Source organism: Helobdella robusta (assembly GCF_000326865.2).
Source record: "Helobdella robusta unplaced genomic scaffold HELROscaffold_6, whole genome shotgun sequence".
Lineage (NCBI taxonomy): Eukaryota > Metazoa > Annelida > Clitellata > Rhynchobdellida > Glossiphoniidae > Helobdella > Helobdella robusta.
The window spans coordinates 4,237,317-4,246,098 of record NW_008705330.1 but is presented as its reverse complement, the minus strand read 5'-3'; positions in this window follow the sequence as shown (position 1 = coordinate 4,246,098).

The window sequence follows — 8,782 nt, the reverse complement described above, 5'->3', positions numbered from 1 at the left end:
AAACAAAAGTTTTTCAAAAACGTCATAAAAACTCTAGAGGTGGAAGAGAATTGTTAGTTACCTTGAATCAATATAAACTTTTTCTGTCCATAGTTTGGAACTTATCTCCTCCACCTCTAGAGTTTTTATGACGTTTTTGAAAAACTTTCGTTTTTATTTAGTTATTTTAAACAGAATGATACTTTAAATTCTTGCAAGCGGTGAAATGCAGTTGAACAACCGCACTAGCAGCAAAATATTATTCTGAAAAAAATATAATCTTCGTAACTTGATTGTCATTTACTCCTAAAAAAATATATGCAATTATTCCAAACTATGGGCGGAAAAAGTTTATATTGATTCAAGGTAACTAACAATTTAAAAAAAAAACAAACATAACTATAAAATATTTCTGGCTCATTGCAAAGACTCACAATCCTGGTTGGAGAGTTAGCCATATGAGGAAAACAAAAAATTGTTTTTATCAAATAACATTTAAGAAAAAACTTTTTTACAAAGTATTATTGCTTTCAAAAAACTTATTTAAATTAAAACTGACATTGAAATTAATTGAATTAAATTGTTTGTTACTACCGAAAAATATCTTAATTCCGGTAATCAAACTTGACAAAAACGTAAAGAAATGCCAATGAGAGCTTTGTGACAGAATTGATTCCATCTCTCATGTAATTTATTTAACACGATTTTTAAAATTCATTATTCCGTTGTTTTATATTCTTCAATTTTTATTCGACATTTTGAGAATAAAATTATGAAAAGAGACTTTTTGGCTCGGTTTAATGGAGCTCAATAAAAATGAATGGCACCTTATATTTACAACTGTTGTTATTCAAAACTTTTCAATTTAAAAGTGCTAAATATATTGTATTCTCGTAAATCAAAAGATTAAATTATAACAAGATTATTAAATAATAAGATCGTTAACAAGCAATTCTCAATTTTTGTTAATTGCAGGCAATAGGGATCATCGAATCATCTCAAGAGTTTTAAATCATAATGCAGATAAGAGTTATCAGTTGTCTGATAGTATCAACTTTTTATTAATTACTATTAATATCATAACATAACAAATCTGATGGTTTATATTTTCATCATAAATGATAAAAAAATGCGACAATATGAAGCCTTACACACTGCAAATCACGTGCTTTTTTTATCAACTGATTCACTAAATATCTTGCGACCAAAAAAATATCTTCGAGCCGAACGTTAAAACTAAAGAAAAATCGGTTTACGCAAGCAAAACGAGCAGACATATTTTTTAACTAATGAAAATTTTTATTTGAAGGTTAATTAAACATAGATATGAAATATTACAACGTCTCAAAAAATGACGCATCTCAACTCTACAAAGAATACAGTGCCTCAAATAAACAGGCAGACCATCATCATTCATCCATCCATCGTTTTGTCTGTTGTTAAGCAGATTTGTGTTAAAAGAAGCAAGATGAATGAAGCAACTGCAGTAGCCACACATCACATCGTTCAACTCCATTCAACTTTTTCATTCTAAACGCTGTTCGAAATAAGTGTAGTCCACAACTGGATCTACAAATTCACGATAAATTTACCCCAAATTTATCATAAATTCATCACAAAATCACGATAAATTTGCCACAAATTTACTACAAATTTATCGTAAATCCACAACAAACCACTAAAATTTAACTATAAATTCACTACAAATTCAGTACAAATTCATTATAAATTCCACACAAATCCACACAAGTTCAAAAATATTTCATTACGTCGATACACGTACAACCCACCACACATGCTTCGTTGACGCTCCTTGTTGATGAGGATGTGATACGAAAATGGCAAGGACGATGATGGCAGGTAAGTTTTAAACGATAGCGATGATGATGAACATGATGACGATGATGATGATGATGATGATGATGATGATGATGACGATGACGATGACGATGACGATGATGATGATGATGATGATGATGATGACGACGATTGTGATGATAATTAGAATAGTTAAGATGACAATAATGACGATGTTAAAAAAAAAATGAATATTATAAATAAATAAAAAAAGACAAAAACAACAACAAAAACAAGACCACAACAAGCATCAAAACAACAACAAAATAATAACAAACAACAACAACAAACAACAACGACAAACAACAACAACAAACAACAACAACAAACAAAACAAACAAACAATAAACAACAACCACAAAAACAAACAACAACAAACAAACAAAAACAATAAACAACAAACAACTACAACAACAAACAGCAACAATTATGGTGAATCATAAATACGAAGATGACAGCAATGACGTTAAAGAACATTAAAGAGAATGGGTAAACGAGCGGCGGCACATTAAGCGATGTAAGTTGTAACATAAACCGCGTACATCAACGTACACACACACACACACACACACACACATACAAACACACACACAAAAACACAAAACACACACACACAACTACACACACTATCTTTCTCACCACACACACATACGCAAACACTCACACAAACAAACACACACACACGCAAACACACATATGCAGAAAAGTGTAGAAGAGAAGATGTATGTATCAAGTGGAAAGTACCATGGCTCATTTTAGCTGAACAAGTCACAAAATCAAACATTTGAACAGACAATCGGGTAGGGTTAGGGCTAGGGTTAGGGTTTAGGCAAGCAAACGTCACGTTACTACAAACTTCACCAATGGGGAATCAACATTTTTCAACATGTAGAGTGAATATTCAATAATATAAACACTTCATATAAATTCTAATCAAGCATATGCTTCGAGTTTATTTAAAGTCGCCTCGTAAACAAAATTACAAATAAGTAACTAATTTTTAAGCGAAAAAAGTTTTTTCAATTAGACGAGAACGAACTGAGCCATGGTTATATGTTAACCTCTAACTCTTCCTAACTGTCAAAACAACGTTAGTCTTAATATTAAACAAAAATGTTAGCGGTTGTCACTGAAATGCAGTTTAACAGTTTTTCCAGTTAATTAAAAATAACTCTCAAGGTAATTAATGCAATATTTAGATTTGAATAAAAATTTCAGGCTAGAAATTAATTTGGTTAGATTTGAAGTATCAGACAATTTCTAATTTTTTCCATGTGACTACTTTATTTACGGTTTGAATTGGACGATAGTACGTACCTAAGGGTAAAATTTTATTTTGAATGGCAATGGTGACAACGACGAAAAAGTATAATCTTCTATATTTTTTTACAAAATGCTTGAATAAAGTTGCCGAGATGTTTAAAAATCTGATGAGCAACTCTGAAGTTAAAAATGCATTTGAAGTTGCATAACTCAAAAAACATTTTTTAATAAAAATTTCAAATTAAAAAATTTATTGCTTTAGATTTTTTGGTAAAACTTACTCTTAATATTTAAATATGAATAAATTGAGTTAAATAAACAAACATGCAACTTAAACTGGTAGCGTTCAGAAATCTCAAAATGAACGCTGCTGACAAGGCTCTCATAGTAGAAAAATATTTATAAATACGTTTTAATATGAGGCAAACAAACGTTTATACACAGGCAGATGCATAGCGAAAGTTTCCACAAGAGGACAGTGGCGGATCTAGTCCACTTTGACGGGGAGGGCCACAATTTTCAACAAAAATTTTTTACGACCAGTAGGGCGGTGAAATTTTCAAATTTTCATAAAAATGTTGTTGATTATCGGGTGAGGAGTATTTCTATTGAAAGTTGACGATCGGGGTGGGTTCACGAATTTGTTTGAAAAATGTCTCAATGGGCCAACTATCATGGTATGGTGGTCAAAATTTTACTCATTTTTGAACTTACGATGACTTATTTCAGAAACACTCCTATTTTCGTTAAAACAACGACTTTTAACAACTTTTAACACGAACGTTTCCAACGGGGGGCCCTGCTAGACTCGCTACAGCAACAGGATAGAATGAAATTATTTAATGTATCAGGCCTCAAGTTCTAAACCACTCAACCAAAACAAACAATTCTTATTTGAAGAGGATGGCAATTTGCATAGGCCAGGTTTCGAAATGTAACATTTTGTTGTGAAGTGTTCAAATTTTCTTTCAAAACGAGATTAATAAATAATTTTAAAACAACGTGTTAATGAATTGTTGATTATTGTTATGTATATTAGGAATCACGTGAAGGTAACAGTCGAAAAATGGAATTACTTGATGTTTAAAAGGTAAAACAAATTGCAGGCGGGCAGGGTTCGATGGTACAAAAAAATCTGGGTCAGCCTAAAGGTTTCAAGAAGAACAGAATTACAAAATTTATAATTTAGCGTTTTATTCCAATGAAGGAACGCTCGAACTGTGTCATTAAAGTTCAAAATTTAGAGAAATGTTCGCTTGGACATTGTATAATTACACGCAACATATTTTTAACACTAATACAAATAAGACCAAGTATAATAAACAATTTTCAATAACGAAAAAATGTATTTTTAAAATGAAATAACACCGAACAAGATGAACGAACATAAATGTTGTACGAAGTCATTTAAACAATTAAAAGGTTAAGTTGCAGATACTTTGCTGCGAAAGGTTTGTAACAAGTTGCTAAACGTGAAACACTCACAAACAAATTTCCTGACCATTCAATCGAAACAAAAATACGACAAATTTTTGGCTAGAGCCAGGGCACATGCATCTAACACCTAAGACTTATCTCCGGTTTCTCCAAACTAAAATGCTGACAACGACCAAGAAAATGATGATGGAGGTTGACGAAAGGTGATGGGGAGGTGATGAAGTATGATGATGACGACGATGAAGGTTATTGAAAGATGATGAATAATGATGAAGAAAAATGTAAGATGATAAAAGATGACGGAGACTGATGGCACAAACGAAAGATGGTGAATGATGATAAATAGTGATGAATGATGATGTAAGATGGTGAATAATGATAAGAGAAAATAAACAATAGTATATGATAATGAAAAACAATGAAGGATAATGGGAAACAATGTTAGGTGATGTGGGGTAATAAAGAGCGACGAAGAGTAATAATAAACAGTGACAAAAGATGATGAAAAATATAAAGAATAGTAAAAATTGAAAACACAACATGCATGCACAGCAATTGCGTCGCAGTACTTCATCTGAGATGCCGGCTGTTTGTTGAAAATCACAGAGGACCCTATAAATCAAGCAATTAACATTATGCTCAGCTCTAAATCACTTCTGCAATTAATAAATAGACCCTAGTTTGTTTTTGCAAGAGTTTCTAACTCACGATCACAAGCATCCATCTACATCCATCTTTATATACATACACACATCCATCAACCACACAAGCAGATGTTTAGATGGGTTTGTATGAGGTTAGTATTTCGTAAATGTACATTCGGCAATAAGAACATTACTATATTTGGTTGGTTACATGGGATGGATATGGAAATAACTTCAAGCCAAATAAAACTCATCAAACAAATCTCACCCCATACATGTTATTAATTAACATTTATTTTCTGTCATTGTGTTATATCATTAGTCACTTTTCAATTGGGAGCATGAAAAATATAAGAAATTAATTTGCACCAGAAAATACAAATACAATACACTCTATATATAAAGATATACAAAAACATACAAAGATATACAAAAATATACAAAGATATACAAAAATATACAAATACATACAATACACAAACTGTGACGCGCGCACACAAACTCACACAAATTTGTGCAGTTTGTTGTTCGTCACTTCACCGTAAGCATGATGAAGACTGTGAGTGCATCAGCGCTGTTACTAAGATCTACTTCTATTTATTGTTTCATTTAATTGTCTCACATATGAACGCTGTGGAAGATGGGATGATTTGCCACCATCATCATCATCACCCTCATCATCATCAACAACAACTCCATCTTCATCATCATCACCACCACCAGTCATCATTACCAGCGCCACCACAACCATCATCATCATCACAATCATTATTATCATTATCATCGTCATCAAGGTTGTTATCATCGTCATCATCATCTTCTTCTTCATCATCATCGCCATCTCTGTCAACATCTCCACCATTAATAAAACATTGCCATATCACCTGATCATCATCTTCGACATCATTTTAAACTTCACTATCAATTTCATCAGTGCCACAGTCATCGTCATCATCATCATCATCCTGTACATCATTATCAACATCATTTTCACCGTTATAGCAGCACGACCTATGTTGCTGTTATCATCACCTCACTCATCATCGTCATCGTCAGAACGACCGTCACGTTTATTTCCCCCATCATGGTGTTCATCATCGCTTCTGCAGTTTGTGATTGCCGAAGAACTTAAATGAGAACACATGTGCCTTGAATGGCATGGTGCTGGCTCTCAAAATACACACACACACAAATAAACACATACACACACATACATACAAACACACACAAAAATACACTCATACACACGCATATATCCACCCATACACGCGCACACACACACACACATACAAATACAAATACACTACACTCATACACACACACACACACACACACACACATACATAAACACACATATATACATACATGCACACATACATACACACACACTCATACATATATAAACACATATGCACACATATACATACATGCACAGCACACTCACGCATTAGTAAATTAGTGTTTGTTTTATTCATGTGTTAAGAAACGAAAGAGCCCTTGATGTGCCAGCGTGTCGGAGTTGGATGAAAAAAATCCAGCTCCTACTCCTGGCTTTGAATTCCAGAAAAATTTTCAAACTTTTGCATCATAATTTCATCTTATTACCACTACTAAATTAAAAATACTCTAAAAAAAACTTTCAAAATTGGTCAACGTAATTGTTTCCCTTAATAAAATTACTGAAACTTTACAACCTACTGCAAGAAAATTGTGAGATTTTATCCACATTATTACCTACCACATATTTTCAGTATTAATGATGATTGCTTATCACCGCACACCACACATATTCATCCTCTAAAAAACACAATCTTGAAAAATATTTCAAAAAAAATAGTTTTTCCGTAAATAAATAACATTTTTCGAAGTCTGACAAAAACAAATCTGGTCAAGATCTCCGATCCCAACACTGATATGCAAATTCTTAGTTTAAAAGATGAAATTTTTTCCAAGTTCTCAAAGATTGTGTCAAAATTATTTGATCAAATATAATTATCATCAAGGGGTCACCATTACTATCTGGCTTGTATTATTTCTCCTTAACCTCCTCAATATGAATTATCCTTGTCTATTATCATTATCTGCCATCATTAATCGTCATCACAATCCATCACTATCATTATCATCATCATCATCATTATCATCATTATTCACCCTTATTTCATCACCAACACCATCATCATCACTATTTATCATCATCATTATTATAGTTTTCATCATTAATCATGTCTATTCGCTGGATTTGAAATGCTGAGGGCGATGAGGATCGAGCTGTGGACGATGAAGGGATAGTAGGGGGCTGCAACTTAACTGGCGAAGTGTTAACGAGACACTTTAAAAGGTAAAATAATTGAACTCGATCATATAACAAAATAAAACTACCCAACTTTCACATTTGTGTGCATTATATTTATAAATGCTGTTCAAAAATGGAATCCATTTTTTAATTCATCCAAGGCAAAACGGTAAGAGTTGAAAATAACTTTCATAATTACTATTTTTATGAAACACATTTCAAAACATGGCAAGCAACCTTACATGAAGCCGCATGATAAACAGTATCAATGTAGCATGTGTTAATATTCATATTCACAACACTCGCCTAGTCCTTCTATACTTACAGAAATTCTCTCTTATTGTCTGCAAGCATGATTATGTGCTGGTGTGTGTATATGCACATTTGTGAACATGTACATGTGTGTGTATATATATATATATATATATATATATATATATATATATATATATATGTGTGTGTGTGTGTGTGTGTGTACGTGTGTGTATATGTACGTGTGTGTATATGTGTGCTCATGTGATTGTTCGTTTTGTAATGCAGCCTGTGCAAATAATATAAACTTATGAAAGTCTTATCGAGAAGCTCTTGAGAGAACTCCATCTCACCTTTATTGCTTCTACAGGTGATTCTCTACATAATCATGTATGCATACAAACAAACCTTTATTAGGTTTATATAAAATTTAAATAACTATATATATATATATATATATATATATATATTCAAATGATGTGTATGTGTATATATGTACTAAACTTATTATAAATATTTAGTTATTTGTGATACAGTTGTTTCTAATTATCATGCACATACAATTCCACACACACGCGCGCACTCACGCACACACAAACACACGCAAACAAACAAACACGCGCATACATTCGAGCACATGCACGTACATTTTAATACATAATATAAATAAATAAATAAATAAATAATAATAATACATCCATGCTACATCATCAACAATCTTCCGTTACACAAAAACACCTTGCAACTCCAGCCATACTAACTTAAATAAAATCAAAAATCAAATCAATTTATTCAATCAAACAAAACAAAAAGTATAAATGATTCGGAGACCAAAAAAGAAATTAATTTTTGGGGGCTTGGCCAAAGTGTAACTTCAAACATCTTCTCCATGTTCTGCTAATATAACGAGAATTGTTGATAAATCAGAGCTTCAATACCAAAAAAAAGAGAAAAATGTGTCAATGTTAATGAAATCAAATTTTAGCCAATTATTATCTTTTAAAGACAGAATTTTCGTAATTAAATATTTTTTCAGAATTAAAAAACTAAATCA